Source organism: Ursus maritimus, unplaced genomic scaffold (assembly GCF_017311325.1).
Source record: "Ursus maritimus isolate PB19 unplaced genomic scaffold, ASM1731132v1 scaffold_15, whole genome shotgun sequence".
NCBI classification, from domain to species: Eukaryota; Metazoa; Chordata; class Mammalia; order Carnivora; family Ursidae; genus Ursus; species Ursus maritimus.
Genome location: NW_024423897.1, coordinates 23,688,008 through 23,704,499, shown reverse-complemented (window position 1 = coordinate 23,704,499; position 16,492 = coordinate 23,688,008). Strand labels below are relative to the sequence as shown.

The 16,492-nt window shown below is 43.5% G+C and overlaps 1 pseudogene; it reads right to left on the bottom strand.

Annotated features, from left to right (window-relative positions):
- Nucleotides 1-9,030: 9,030 nt before the first annotated feature.
- Nucleotides 9,031-10,390, bottom strand: LOC121102760 (annotated as a pseudogene).
- Between the last annotated feature and the right edge of the window lie 6,102 nt (nt 10,391-16,492).

Here is a 16,492-nt window from a genome sequence, read left to right as displayed (position 1 = left end):
GCAGCTCGGACTCAAGAAGGTCCTCAGCTGGTTCCCACAGGGAGCTCAGAGGTTGGAGGGTCCCGCAGAGTCATCCTGGGCCAAGGGCATCTGATAGCAACCAGTCCCTGGACCGGCTACATCCTTGTAATGGCCAGTCATGGAGGGCAGGCTGCCCTGGAAGGGAGCACGGACTGGAGATGGCACTCTTCTGTTCCAGGCAAGCCCCAGGGAGGGATCAACTGAGAGCTGTCGACCTTGAAACCTTCCAGCAACTGGGGGAAGGAGTGGGCCAGTCGTGATAGGTGGGGCTCCAGGCAGACTCCCCAACACTCACTCATGCCTTCTGTTTCCTCAGGCACTGGGGGAAAAGAAACTATTAAATCAAGCGAAGCCCAGAATAGAGCTCTGTGTCACACCAACATGAACTAGACAGGAGTAGACTAAAGATGCAGAGAGAAGAACACTCCTCCAGAAGGAGGAGAACTGGGATGGCCGTGAGGGTGAGCACAGAGCCTGTCTTGGAGACAGGCTTCTTCCTCTGAGATGGGACGTGTGAAGGCGTCGAGAGTACGAGGAATGAGGTGTGTGTTTGGAGCAGCTCATGGGTGAAGGCCACAGTATAACCAGGGAGGAGGAGAACAAGGGGGTCCGTGGGGGTAGCATAATAAGAAGCTGATCAGGGGGCGCCTGGGTGGCGCAGTCGTTAAGCGTCTGCCTTCGGCTCAGGGCGTGATCCCGGCGGTCCGGGATCGAGTCCCACATCGGGCTCCTCCGCTGGGAGCCTGCTTCTTCCTCTCCCACTCCCCCTGCTTGTGTTCCCTTTCTCGCTGACTGTCTCTCTGTCAAATAAATAAATAAAATCTTTAAAAAAAAAAAAAAAAGAAGCTGATCGGAAAGGAATGGGTAGGTTGCTGGTCCCAGTGACAGGCATGGCTGGCCACTAAAAGTTTGCAGGGGCCCAGTCGTGGGGGTTTATGTCTCCCTTCCAGGAGCCTCAAAATGGAGCAGAGACAGCACACAGCAGTCCAGAGCTGGCAAAGCAGGGGTGTCAGGGGGCACAAGGGTGTGAGAATCGGGGGGGGGGGCGCTGGTGATATTGTGACTGAAGTGGGCTCAATGAGGAGGCCCAGGGGGACGGACAGAGAGAGGAGATCAGACCACGTCACAAGGTCCTAAGGACTGTCCAGCAGCTTGGGGAGATTTCAGGGAGTGGGTGAGCCAAAAGGTGGGGGCTGCAAGGGGAATTTCGGAGATCACATCTGTAGTGGCGGAGGGTGAGGAGGAGCCTGTGCAGAGCGTGGCGAGGAGGACTGTCCTGCACGAAGGCCAGGAATTATGTTTTCAAACGGTGTCATCCCAGCTGCGGACACATATGTGTGCAAAAGTTCAGGCTGCATACTGAATAAAAAGGCGAGTGCACACTCAAACCACTTGGCTCCTAACCAAAGCCCAGTCCCCTCCCTGAAGGCAACCACAGGCAATTTGCAGTGTCCTTCTGAACTCCAGCTCTGCATTCTAGACACACGCATGTGTGATCCCATTTCTGCAAGGAAGGTTACATATACATAGAGTCTATATACATGGGTTTTATATATAATATATGTATTCCTCTAGAGGATCATATTATATGTATTAGCATATCTCTTCATTGGCCCCCTGCCTCACTCTCGGTCCTGGACTTAGCCCTCATTGTGAGAATGACAATTCTGTCTTGGCCTGTCTCACTTGACTCATGGCTGGAACCTCAAGTTACAAAGATGGGAACTCTTGTGGGAAAGGGAGGCTTCGTGAGGGCAGCCCCAGCAACAGGCATGGGTAAAGCTGGCCCAGAAAGGATTCCTCTTTCCCCTGGACAAAGTCAGAACAAGTGAGTCCCGATGGGTTAGCCACGTGGATGGCTAACATTTTCCTGTTTCTGGGTGCGAGCTGTTCGTCTCCCTTCCTGGAATCTAAACAAAGTTCAAAACAAACTTCTAAACAAAGGGATCTCCCGCTTCCCCAGATCTCGATTCCATTCCTGAGAGCAGTGAGCCAAGATACTCCTCTTCTGACGACTTTCCCAGCAGAGCCCCACACCTTCCTCCTGCCCCTTCCTGGTGGCCAATTGTTGTGAACATCCTCATGGGGGTAGACTTTTATTTATATTAACCCCTTTCTTCACATCCTCATAATGATGCAGGGAGAAGATTGTTTTCCCAACAGAATTATTTGGTGCTTTTATATAGTCCGGGTTCGATGGTCTCTCCTAAAAGCCTAATCCACCAGCATCCAGCTGAGCAGGGGTGAGAGTCTAGACCGAGGTGAGGGGCCCCACATTCAAGCCTGAGGCTGTGTCTGCCTCAGCATGAGGCTGAGTGGCTGAGCTGCTGGATCGAGGGTGGGGTTCATCAGCTACCAAATGGGAATGGAACTCCTGACTTAAGGGCTTTACAAAGTGGCTGTGAAGAGAAAAGTAGAAAGATCCCCGACAGCATTTTGTTAATTCAAAGTGCTGGGAAGCACCTCGTGTGTTTCTTTAGACTGAGACCACACAACTGGGGGAAATATTTGGTCAAAGAGAGGGAAATTCATCTCAGCCTAGAATAAAGAGAAAGAATTCAGGACCAAATCACCTTCCTTTATGAAGTTATGCTGCTTTGAAAGCCTTTTCTTCAGATCCTCACCAGCCTGTGAAAGGAAGAGGCAGGATGGAATGCTTATTGCATTTGCAAGAGAAGGGATGGAGACTGAGAAGGTGGCCTGCTGCCCTCGGCCAGGTCCCTACCTGAGTACTTCTCTGCAAGGAGATGGAAACCGGGAAGCAGACCAGCTTCATTTAGTATCATTGTATTTGACCCAGAGGAAGGACCACACCCCGCAATCCCCATAGCAACGGAGCTCCCCGCACATTCCCAGGCAAGGAAAGGCTGACAGGAACAAACTGTGGGAAGGTCCAGCAGGCCTGCATGAGAGGAGAGATGACGGGCTTATCACATGGGCAGGCGTAAGTGAATAATGATGATGCCAGTTATACACAGGCAGCTTCTTACGGGTGTACCAACTAGCACTTCAGCGGATTTACACACAGCCACCCAGAGAGACAGGTCCTGTCATTATCTCCATCTAAAGATGAAGAATTTGGGGGTCTGGGAAGCCTAGCAAATTTCCAAAGGTCGCATAGCTGACAAGTGGGAGAGTCGGGATTCAGAACTCAGCAGACTTGATCCAGAGCTGGGCTCTTGACTGGGGCACGCCTGAGCCAGCCTAATTTTTCATTTGGCAAAGAATAATGCAATCTAGGGGCGCCTGGGTAGCACAGTGGTTAAGCATCTGCCTTCGGCTCAGGGCGTGATCCCGGCGTTATGGGATCGAGCCCCACATCAGGCTCCTCCACTAAGAGACTGCTTCTTCCTCTCCCACTCCCCCTGCTTGTGTTCCCTCTCTCGCTGGCTGTCTCTCTCTCTGTCGAATAAATAAATAAAAAATCTTTAAAAAAAAAAAAAAAAGAATAATGCCATCTACATTTATAGAATCCCAGAGTATGGAAAGTGGAAGAAATCCTGAAGATGACCTGAGGATTTCATTCAAAAGATCTTGATTAAGCACCAGCTATGGGCTAGCATGAGATTGGGATCTAGGTTGGGATGGGGAGAATAGCACAGTGGTAGAGTCAACAGACAGGGTATTTTCTTTCATGGATCTAACATCCCAGTGGAGGAGAAAGATAACAAATAAACAACAAATTAATTAGCAATGGAAGTGGAAGGGGAATAGGTAAAGTGATAGAAAATGCCAGCACATAAGATAATAGGCTTGGTTAACCCCTAATATCTCCATCCACTTGTCCAGCCCCCATCTTTTACATTTGAGGAAGGCAGAGACACTGCTCAGGACGAGACCACACCAAGCCCCTCCCAATGATGGGTTTATTTCCCTATCATTGTTAGCCCATAGACCTCAGCACTGAAGGAAGGGCAACAAATGCTCAAGCACCCCCTTCTTGGCCCCAAGACACAAAGGATCCTTCCATCCCTGCATCACACCCCAAGAATCAGGAAGTAGCCCAGGCACAGCAGAACCTGGACAAGCCCTGGCATGTCCAGCATGTGGCAGCAGCAAGTGGCCATGCCACCAGGCTCCCTCATCCCGCCTAACTACCCCGTGATCACCCATCACCATGTCAAACTCTCCTATTTCGTTTTGCTCATCCTGGAATTCAAGACTGTGGACGAGGACCAGGATTCATGAACCAGTCGCAGGGGCCCAGGCAGGGCTTTTGGCTCCTAATGCTGGCCAAAAGGTGGATCCTGGGCCGTGTCAGTGCTCCCTGAGACTGGCCTGGCCAGGACACACTACCCTGTGGAGCCTGGCACCTTGCCTTCTCTGTGGTCCGAACCCTCTTTAGGCTCCCGGGCCCTGGGCATAGTCAGAGATGCACGTGCAAGCAGGCCCTACCAGCCCTGCTTCTACCAGACATTTGGGGCACCCATGTCCCACCCTCCTCCCCACTACCTCCTCTTCCTCCCTGCTCTCACCTGCCCCTATTAGTCCATTCGCCTTTAAGGCCAGTGTTTACAGCCCAGACTGTGAGGGGACAGCAGAGGGAGAGAGAGCACCTGAGGATACAGAACTGGCACAGGACTGCCTTTTCACCTCCCAAGTGATGAGTGAGGTTGGAAGATCAGAAGATTTAAAGGCAACTGGGGCAAAAAAATGAAATGAAAAGCATTCAGGTTGGAAAAGAAGAATTAAAACTATCTCTACTCTCAGCTGATAGGATCTTACATGTAGAAAATCATAAGGAATCCAATTTTTTAAAACCATTAGAACTAATAGAGGAATTTAGCAAGGTTGTAAGATATGAGAACAATACACACAAAAAAAAATCAATTGGGGGGCGCCTAGGTGTTTCAGTCAGTTAAGTGTCTGACTCTTGATCTTGGCTCAGGTCCTGATCTCACCATTGTGAGTACGGTGGTGAGTACAGTCATGAGTTTGAGCCCCCATTGGGCATGGAGCCTACTAAAACAAAACAAAACAAAATAAAACAAAAAATCAATTTTTTTCTTGCATTAGCAATGAACAATCCAAAAATGAAATCAAGAGAACAATTCAGTTCGCAATAGCATCAAAAATAATAAGGTACTTAAAAATCTATTTAACAAAAGAAGTGCAAAACTTGTACTCTGGGAGCTACAAAAAACATTGAAAGAAATTAAAGATCTCAATGAAAGAAAAACATCTCATGTTCAGGAATTTGGAAGACTTAATTTTGTTAAGATGGCAAGACTCCGGAAATTAACCTACAGAGTCAAAGTAATCTCTATCAATATCCCAGCAGCTTGGTTTTCTAGAAATTGAGAAGGCGACACTAAAATTCATTGGAGACTTAGGAACCCAGAACAGCCAAAACAGTCTTGAAGACAAAGGGTAAAGTTCTCAATTTTACACTTCTCAATTTCAAAAGTTACGGTAAAACAATGGTAATCAAGACAGTGAGGTACTAACAGAAGGATAGATCATTGTAATAGAATTGAGAGTCCAGAAATAAGCCCATGTCAACTGATTTTCCACAAGGGTACCAAATCAATGAAGGAAAAAACAGTCTTTCAACAAATGGTGCTGGGAGAATTGCATGGCCACATGCAAAAGAATGAAGTTGGATCCTTACCTCACACTATGTATATAAATTAACTCACAGTAATGGAAATATCACATTGCCTTTAACTAATGAGACTTTGGTTCATTTTGATAATGGGGCAGCTGTTGGCCTCTGAAGAAAGTGTCAAATTTTGACCCTCAAAAGGACTGGGAAAAAAGAGCTGACACTTTCCCCTGCTACCCTGTCTTAAACGTGATATATATAACATCCCACAACCAGTTCTGACCACCTTCTCTCAAGTACTAGAATGCCAACCTTGCCACTGAGACTGTGCTGTGAGCTCCAGGGTAAGCTAAGGTGGTCACTAACCTCCCTGGCTGAGTCAAAGTAATCAAAGCCTTCCTTTACCGAGGGACCCCTCAACCACATTATATCCTCAAACCTCAGTAGAGTTACGAGGTGGGACAGGCCTAGCTTACTATTCTCCCTGCTTCCACTAAGTGTAAAACAACATGCTCTATGTAACCCTGGATTTTTTACACCAATTGTACCAATCAACTATTATCCACATCATCAACTCAATTATGACCATAGCTCCAAATTCATGGATAGGACTGGAACAACCCTATTGACAGTTAAAAAGACCCTATTGATCTTGAGGAGCTTGGGCCTTCAGAAGATACTAGGAACACACAATTAACAGGTAGGCAGATGGTGTATCAATATGAGCAACCCACGGAGAAGCAGGCCCACTCCAATCTTCTGTCACTTTCCTAACCCTAAAGAGAACATCTCACCTCATCACTGAAAATGGTAGCATTCTTACACATGAATTAAGGCCCAAGAAGGGTGAGGAGGAAAGGGGAGTCAGTGCAAGGCCTCAGACCTGCCATTTTTTGCACTTGACATTGGGAGGTGGTAGGAGACTGTCAACCCTCACTCTTCATGGCTGAATCCTGACTCATCATCTCATTGATTCGTAACATAATCATGCTCGCAAGTGAGTAGCGCTGTCCCCAGCTCATCAGTGTGGACCTGGACTGAACAATTGCTGAATAGGTTGAAGTGAGAATGAAAATGCCTGTCCCAATAGCACTTTCTCTTAGAAAACAGAGCAAAGCCCTGTCCCTAACCCTAACCTTTTTGAGACTACATGGTCCCCACTTTCATAGGAAATGTAGAAGAGGTTACCATAAATGTAAAGCCTAGAGAGTATCCATCAGATGCAATTTCTTTATAGTTAGGCCATTTCAGCAAAAAATCTAGGGACAGATGACACAACATTGACAAACGATGAAGCAAGGCTGACTCAAGTCAGAATGAAGCTTGTACAACTGTTACAACAAGTTCATTGTGAAGCATTAAGGAAAGAAAAGAATTGCTATGGGATGGGAAGTGGGGTTGAAGGAATGTCAGGGGCTGGAAGAAAATTATCATAAACAATAGAGATCTTTATGCCTGCCCTGCTAGGCACAAGCCACGCTTGGCTAAAACTAACTTTGCCAGCCAAGCTTGGCTCCACTGAACTTTCCTGCTGGTAGAATTAGCATAGAAATAAAGAGTTTTCAAACTAGAAGTTCTTTTAGAAAAGACCCAGTCTAGAACATATCTATATAGCTTTTAAAGCCTCATCTACATCTGAAAAGACTTTTTTTTTTTTTAGTTTAGAATCATTTCTTTAGAAGAACTATAACTTGGAGCTCAATAATTAACAAGAAAGGTCACTTACTGCATGCTTATTTTGAACCAGGCTCTGACCGGTTCAAAACAGTGCTTTGTGTATATCTCATTTGTCCTCCTAACAGTCCAGTGAGGCGGCACTATTATTGTTCCCTTTTTACAGATGAAGAAACAGAGGTACCCGAGGATGAAGTACTTGCCAGGATCACACAGCTAGGCTGCTGTGGAGCAGGACACAAGAAGAGCTTCCCTGTTGAAAGCAGGGTAGAGGGCAGGGCTCAGAGTGAGGACGCTGTCAGCATCCCTGCAGTCCATCCTTCTCTCCCCACAGTTCACAGGACACTGTTTGAAGATCTCTGAAAAGAAAACCAGAAGATGGAAGTCGAAAGTGGCAGCAGCAACTAGGTCCCGAGTTTTTGGGCTGCTAGGTTGGTCCGGGACACAGCTGGGGCCACCCGCGTCACCTAGCACCCATGGCAAGGAGGGGTCAGCTCGCAGGTGGATAGCGCTCCCCAGCATGGGGGCGAGCATGCTGAATGTCTCCCTGAAGTCACATCCTAGAGAGCAGGAGAGACCCCAGTGTGTCACCTATCCCATCTCTGCATGAGGGTCAAGCCCTTTCCCCTGGGGAGGTGGTAATCGAACTGGCTATGAAGAGATGAATAAAGAGAACCCAGGCCACTAGTCAGAGGGGACCACAGCAGTGGTTTGGACCATCACGCTGCACATGGACCAGAAAAGTCTATGGGACCTTAAGCTCACCTTCCTTACTTGTATCAAACGATGACCAGTATACTGATTTTCCATCCCTTTGCTCATGGCAGGACATGGCTAAAATAAATCACCTAGACTGTCCCACCAAGGAAAAAAAATAAAAGAAGAAGGAAAGAAAACCAGAAGATAAACTGAATCACTAAAGGTCAAGGTAGTATAAAAATACGACAAAGATAGCTATTTGAATACATCCTTACTTTTAAGGAAAGAAAGGGAAATCCTTAGGATCCAGAAACAAGCACAGACATCAAAGCCCTATGAATAAATGGGAGCAGATGCCATGGGGACCCTGGGGGTTCTCAGCCAGAAGATGAGTCAGAGCTGGGGCCGGCCTTCTAACTCCCCTTCCTCCTTCCCAGAGATGACTTTGGGTTTAGGTCAAGCAGGGCGGCTGGAAGGTTGCTCCCTGCATGAAGCTTGAAGTCTGGAGGTGTTGCTATTCCATCAAAAAGGGATTTGAAGACTTCCTTCCACCTTCCAAGGATACCCTGGAGAAGCTATGTGTCTGTCTGAGGACTTGCGTAGAAAAATCAAACACCCAGTCCTGCTCCTTGGGAAGGTACAGGATCTGAATTTACCCTAAAGGCTGTAGGTACCCCACTCAAGGGACAACAACTAGCCCCTGGATGGTAATTCTCTAGAGAGACAACAAACAATCACAAAAACTACTCTTCCACAATGTAGGGTTCATGAGAAACCCAATTTTTTAATGTTAAAGGGCAGCTCAGAGTATGGTTGACCCTTGAATAACACAGGTTTGAACTACATGGGTCCACTTACGTGTATTTTTTTGATAAATACAGCACTGTAAATGTATTTTCTCTTCTTTATGATTTTCTCTCTTTTTCTTTTAAGATTTTATTTATTTACTTGACAGAGAGACAGCCAGCAAGGGAGGGAACACAAGCAGGGGAGTGGGAGAGGAAGAAGCAGGCTCCCAGCGGAGGAGGGAGCCTGATGCGGGGCTTGATCCCAGGACCCTGATCACGCCCTGAGCCGAAGGCAGACGCTTAATGACTGAGCCACCCAGGCGCCCCGATTTTCTCTTTTTTTAACCCAAAACATTTAATTGGTTCATTTCCACAAACTCGACATGAAGTTTCTAACCATCACAATTCAGTGAAGTACAAAATGATCCATTACAGGCTGTGGGAAGGGAAGGCAGCACTAGGGGTTGAGGCTGCCAATCTCGGCTGGTCTAAGGGTAGGAGTGGGGGAAGGTTTCTTTTTAAACCTAACCCGTCATTTCAACGTGCAAAAGACTTACTCTGACCGCTATTAAATTATATTGAAAACAAAGTGGCCTAAAAAGCAAATACTACTCTATGTTGTGGTGGAAATTCGAGGAAAGAATGAGTCCTTCAAAGCAGGAGGGAGACAACTGGGGGAAGGTTCTGTGGTTCGCGCTGCTCCATTTTTACTTTCTGTGGTCTCAAGAAGGTCCGGTTTTTCTTCTCTTTCTGCGCCTTTGGATATGCTTCGAAGGTTCTCCAGGTGTCCACGTGACCTTCTCGACTTTCCTCAAAGTTTTCCTGCCACTCCCTTTCTCATTTGGATTTTTCTCCAGCTTCTATCTCTTCTTCCCTTGTTGCTTCCTTTCACGCATCTCTTTGACTTCTCTCTCTTCCCTTTTAATTTCCAGGTCAGCAAAGCGTTTTATGGTCTGTTTTTTGTTTTTTGGTTTTTTTTTTAAAGATTTTATTCATTTATCTGAGACACAGAAAGAGAGCGTGAGCACAAAGGCGGGAGGGGCAGAGGGAGAGGGAGAAGCGGACTCCCAGCTGAGCAGGAAGTGATGGGGGTTCGATCCCAGGACTCTGAGATCATGACCTGAGCTGAAGGCAGGCGCTCTTGCTCTGTTCTTTTATACTGCTGGTTTGAACGGCTCGGGATCATCCTCCCCCACATTGTAGGTCTTCCTTCCTCCTTAATTGCTTTTTTCACCCTCACAGTGTGTTCTATGTATTCTTTTCCTTCTTGAATGATATCCAGAGCCCTCTTCTTTTGTTCCTGATCTAGGAGCAACTTGTAAGCTTTGCCCACAGCTTCAAAAGTCTTTTGTGCTGTCAGCATCATCCTGATTTGGGTCAGGATGCACCAATATGGATCACTGTCGAAACTTCCTTTTTATTCCTTCATCTGGCACTTCAGGATCCATCTGAAGCACCTCAAATTGGTTCAAAGGGAAATCGGAGGAACCAGGACAGGTCAATCTTTCAATATGATCTTTGGATGTTAGAACTGAATCTCTCTTCTTTATTTGTTTCACCCCATTGTAGAAGGTCATAAATGCTTCCTCAGGGCTCCCTCTGCCAGCCGGAGCCCCACTCTTTCCTGGGATCACCATTTCTCCTTCCTGATGATTTTCTTAACGACATTTTCTTTTCTGTAGCTTACTTTATTGTAAGAATACAATATATAATACATAGAACATACAAAATACGTCTTTTTTTAAAAATAATTATTTATTATGTTATAATCGACTATGTATGTTATCAGTAAAGGTTCTGGTCAACAGTAGGCATTAATAGTTAAGTTTGGGGGGAATCAAAAGTTACACACAGATTTTCAACTGTGCAGGGGCTCAGCATTCTTAACCCCTGCATTGTTCAAGGGTTAGCAGATCATAGAGAGATACAAATCACACGAGGAAATTAACTACTAAGAGAGAAAACCAGCAGATGCAGCCAGCCTGTAAATCAGCATTGCAAGAAGGGGAAATAAGAGCTGGAAATAAGAGAATAAGCAGGTCAAAGTAATTTAAAAGATTTTTAAACTGGGGCACCCAAGTAACTCAGTTGGTTAAATGTCTGACTCTTGATCTTGGCTCAGATCTCAATCTCAGAGTTGTGAGTTCATGCCTCACATTGGGCTCCACTCTGGGCATGGCCTACTTAAAAAAAAAAAAAAAAGATTTTTAAACTTAGAAACCATAATGAAAGAATAGACTATTATGAGAAGAGGAACAGACAGATATGATAAATAACAAAATTCAACTCTTGAAAATAAAAAAGGCACCGCAATTAAGGACTCTGTGGATAAGTCAAACAAAAGATTGAGCACGGTGGAGGAAAAAATTAATGCGCCTGAGCATACATCTGCAGAAATCACTCAGAATGTAGCATGGAGAAACAAGAAAATGGAATAATTAACCAAGAAAGATGGAAGATAGAATGAGATGCCCAGCATAATCTATTAAAACTTCCACAGGAAAGACTCACAGAGTCAGTCCTCACAAGGAAAATGATAGAGAATATTCCAGAATTGAAGACATGAATCTTCAGATTGAAAACGCACACCAAGTTCTAAAGAGGGTAAGTAAAACCAATAGGTTTTGTTAAATAGGATTTCTATTTCTTTAAAGATTTTATGTGTTCAGATCTTTCCTCCCAATCCTTCTTTCTGGGTTTAATTTCCATTTCATCTAAATATTCAGTTTTATAGAATGAAAGAAGTAAATAAAATTATAAGAATTCAGATTGACAAAATAAAAAACAAATAATCTATAAAGGAGTAAATAACAGTAGTAAATGATAAAAGTAATGAAATATTTCTGTGTTTTAAGAGTCGTTTCCTGGATGCTATTGCTGTAGAACTATTACTGCTTGCTTCTGTGACAACTAGGCTACTTTCCCGTGTGCAGATCAGAAATCCACTTCTGGGGTCATTTCACTCTCAGTGTACTGTCTATGCAGTCAGTAAAGGCTTCCAAGGGAAATAGACCACCACAGGGAGGGAGCCTGTGGGAAGAGGAAGGAGCCCAGCAAATGCCAAAAACCCGATACCAAACCAAAGGAACTCAGACTAAGAGTGACACCCAGTGGCCAGACCACCTGCATACCACACAGGATGATTCCCAGGACTCCACACCCTGGCTATGGCTTTGTGGCCAGGTCGTTTGCGGGCTTTTTCTCTCATTGCTGTGTTTTGGGGAGGTCTGTCATCTAGACCGTGTTTTAGGGGGGTGCAATGAAACAATTCCCCTCTCCCAACATCTCCTGGCTCACTTTCCCCTTCCCTACGCAATGTGCAGGCTCTGGTGATGGTGTCTGTCCCGCAGGTGACCAGGTGGAGAGGCCAACAGAAGACATTGTGGAAATAAGAAGTTCTCAGGCCACCCCTGCGATACAGGCGGTGATGTTCTTCATGGCGAGAGTGTATCCCCTACAGCTTAGTCGGCTAAAATGTGATAAATTAATTTAGTGGTACTGACTTGCTGAAATTCAGGGAGAGGATATAAGATATCGGAGTGCCAGCGTAGACAATGCATTTCATCACAAAAAGGCCCTGATGAAATTAGACCTGGTTAGATTCACCTCATTTCTGCAAACAAAGCTGTGGGTATGTTTCTAAATTCTCTAGCAACAGCCAGCTTGGAGATTATGCTAAGGAGAGGCTGGCTGAGATGCACAAACCCATAAGAAAATTATAAAATCTGACACCTGTCCCACCATCCAATTAAAATGGTCTTTCAAAAGTTACCACCAATAATAACCACAAAATAAGAACTAGCCCATATTGATCATATACACACATTGTGCCAGGCACCATCCTAAGTGTCTCACATGCATTAGCTCATTGAAATTTATCACTATCCTATTGGGCAAGTACTAATATTATACACATTTTACAGATGAGAAAACTGAGGCAGAGGCAGAGAAATTAATGTGTCCTAAGTCATACAGCTGGTGAACTGATGGAGACACATGATGTTCTCACATGGCCCCAAATACCTTTGAGGCAGTCTGAACCTTGGAGGATGTAGGTGATCCTAGGAGAAAATGTGAGGGTGGGTGTAAAAAGTAGTGGGAAAGAAATGGATGAAGACTTGGCAGTCAAACGTGCAATGTATGTTTGGCAGATAATACAGAGTCCGTGTGAACTATGGCCAAGAAAAAAATTCTACGGAATGGAGCATTATGAGTCACGATGATAGGGGGTGAAACATGGCAGGCAGATTGTGCTGCATTTTGTATGTCAGCGTAAAGAGATTTAAATTAACCCTGTAGGCAGTCGGGAGTGATGGAAGATTTATAAACAAGTAAATGTCATAGCCAAAATTAATGTCCTTTCAATGATGTATTTGGTTGTGGTGTCTAGACCATATGCAGATGAAGTATGACTTTGAGCATGGGTCATAGTCTTCCCCAAATTTGGTCTGTCTCAATAAAGGTACCATGTGCATGAGAAAAAAATATATATACCTATTCTATGGTGATAGGATATAGTGTTCTCTAAATATTGATTATGTCGAGATGATTGTTTTCAGATGACCTTTCCTTTTACTGACTTTTTGTGTTCTTTCAATTGTGTGTGATTTTTTTGTTCTTTTCATTACTGAGGGCATGAAGACCCCCAGCTGTGATTGTAGAATTTCTATTTCTCCCTTTAATTTTCTCAATTGCTTCTTTGTATAATTTAAGGATCTATTATTGAGGCCTCACATTAATGACTGTATATATTTTTGTGTACTACAGCCGCTGCAGCCTTCTGTGCTTTAGTTTACATGATATCTTTTCCAATCCATTTGCTTTTAATCTGTCTTTATGTTTAAAATGTGTATCTTATGAATAGCATTCATTAGGTCTCACCTTTTTTTAGTCAGTTCTGACAATCACTCCCTATTAATTTGAGTGTTGTTTTACAGTCTTCTGTCCCCCATGGTTTGTGATGAGGAATCAGATGTCTTTGGAATTGATATTTTGTAAAGAAAAAGTATTCATGACAGTTGTTAGAGATGATAAGAAAGAGTCTGTTCGAGAAGGGCCTATCACAATGGGGTTTTGCAGTAGGGGACAGAGATCAGGCTCAACTCCAAACACAACAAAGAAAAGTGAAAATTTATAGCCACGTAGTAGGGTGGGGAAGTAAATGGAAAATTACTAAGGCAAAACATCAGGAATAGGAGGATTCTTGCTAAGCTTGCTCAACAGAATTCTTGCTGAAGACAAGCCAGGATGATAAGATATTGAGGGCAGATGATGAATTTGATCAGACATCATGGGTGATCAGAAACTAAGTAAGGAAATTTTGCTAAACTGAATCAGCAGAATTCTTCCTAACCCCAGACTAGGTGGACCAAGGACAGAGCCTAAGGTTAGGACCTAGTCAGAAAGAAGACAGAGGAACTTGATTCAAGTTTGGTCAAAATAGAAAGTCTGTCATATTCCACCGTATGTCATGGATCTTTTCCCCTAGCTCTTTCAATATTTTCTCTTTACCTTTGGTTTTCAACACTTTGACTATGATGTGACTAGATATAGTTTTCTTCTAATATATCTTAGGGAGCTTCTTGAATTTGTACCTTTGAGAAGATGTCTGTCCCATTCTATCTCCCCTCTTATTTGAGGAGTCCAATTATGTGGGGAGTCTATAATATTAGACCTTTTGATATTGTCTCCCATATCCCTGAGGCTCTGTTGAATTTTTTAAACTTTTTTGGAACAGTTTTAGGTTTACAACAAAATTGAGAAGATGATACAGAGATTTCCTATATACCCACTACCCACCCCCATATGCACGGCCTCCCCCATTAACATGACTCACCAGAATGGTAGAATATTTACCAAGGATGAACCCACATTGACATAGCATAATCACCCTAAGACTATCCTTTTAGGATTCATTCTTGGTGTTGGATATGCTATGGCTTTGGGCAATGCATAATGACATAGAGCCATCATTATAATATCATACAGAATATTTTCACTGCTTTAAAAATCCTCTGTGCTCTGCTTATTCATCACAACCCCCATAATCACAGATCTTTTCACTGTCTCCATAGTTTGCCTTTTCCAGAGTGTCATATAGCCAGAATCATACAGTACATAGCTTTTTCAGAGTGGCTTCTTTCACTTAGTCCTATGCATTTAAGTTTCTGCCATGTTTTCCTACGGCTTGATAACTTGTTTCTTTTCAGCCTTGAATAATATTCTGTTGTCCAGATGTGCCACGGTTTATCCTTTTACCTACTGAATGACATCTTGGTTGCTTCCAACTTTTGGTAATTATGAATAAACCTGTTCTAAACATCCATGTCTATAATTTTTTATGTGAACATAAATTTTCAACTTCTTAGAGTAAACACGAAGAAGTGCCATCACTGGATCTTATGATAAGAGTATATTTAGTTTTGTAAGAAACCACCAAACTGTATTCCAAAGTGTCTGTACCATTTGCATTTCCACTAACAATGAATGAGAATTCCTGTTGCTCCTCATCCTCACCAGCATTTGGTGGTTAGTGTTCTAGATTTCGTTCATTCTAACAGGTATGTAGTGGTATTAGTTCGCATTTCCCTAATGACAAATGATGAGGAACATCTTTTCATATGCTTATTTCCTTCTGCATGTCTTCTTCAGTGAGGTGTCTGTTAAGGTCTCTGGCCTGTTCTTTAATTGGACTGTTTTCTTATTGTTGAATTTTAAAAGTTCTTTACATATTGGACACCAGTCCTTTATCAGATGTGTTCTTTGCAAATGTTTTCTCCCAGTCTGTGGCTTGTCTTCTCATTCTCTTGACATTGTCTTTCCCAGAAACAGTTGTTTTATTTTGCTTTTAATTTTAATGAAGTCCAGTTTATCAATTATTTCTTCCATGGATCATGTCTTTGGTGTTGTATCTAAAAAGGCACTACTATACCCAAGGTCATCTAGGTTTTCTCCTATGTTATCTTCTAGGAGTTTTATAGTTTCATATTTTACATTTAGGTCTGTGATCTATTTTGATTAATTATTGGGAAGGGTGTAAGGTCTGTGTCTAGACCAGGTCTAGATGTCCAGTTATTCCAGCACCATTTGTTGAGAAGACTACCTTTGCTCCATCCTTTGGCCTTTGCCCCTTTGAATCAGTTTGTCAATATCTATAAAATAACTTGCTGGGATTTTGGTTGAGATTGCATGGAATCTATACATCAGGCTAGGAAGAATAGAACAGCTTAACGATATTGAGTCTTCCTATTCATGAACATGGAATATATCTCCATTTATGTAGTTCTTTGATTTCATTTATCAAAGTTTTGTAGATTTCCTCATATAGAGCTTGTACATATTAAATTTATACTCAAGTATTTCCTGTTGGTGGGTGCTAATGTAATGGTATTGTGTTTTTAATTTCAAATTCCACTTGTTTACTGTTAGTATTTAGAAAAGCAATTGACTTTTATATGTTAACCTTGTATCTTGCAACCTTGCTATAATTACTTATTATGTATAGATGATCATGTCATCTCTGAACAATGACAGTTTTAAGTCTTCCTTCCCAACCTGTATATCCTTGGTTTCCTTTTCTTGCCTTACTCATTAGCAAGGACTTCCTGTACAATGTTGAAACAGAGTCGTGAGTAGGGACTTGCTTGCCTTGTACCTGATCTTAGAGGGAAAGTCGTGAGCGTCTCACAATTAAGCATGATGCTAGCTGTGGGGTTTTTGTAGATAGTTTTTATCAAGTTGAGACAGTTCCTCTCTATTCGTAGCT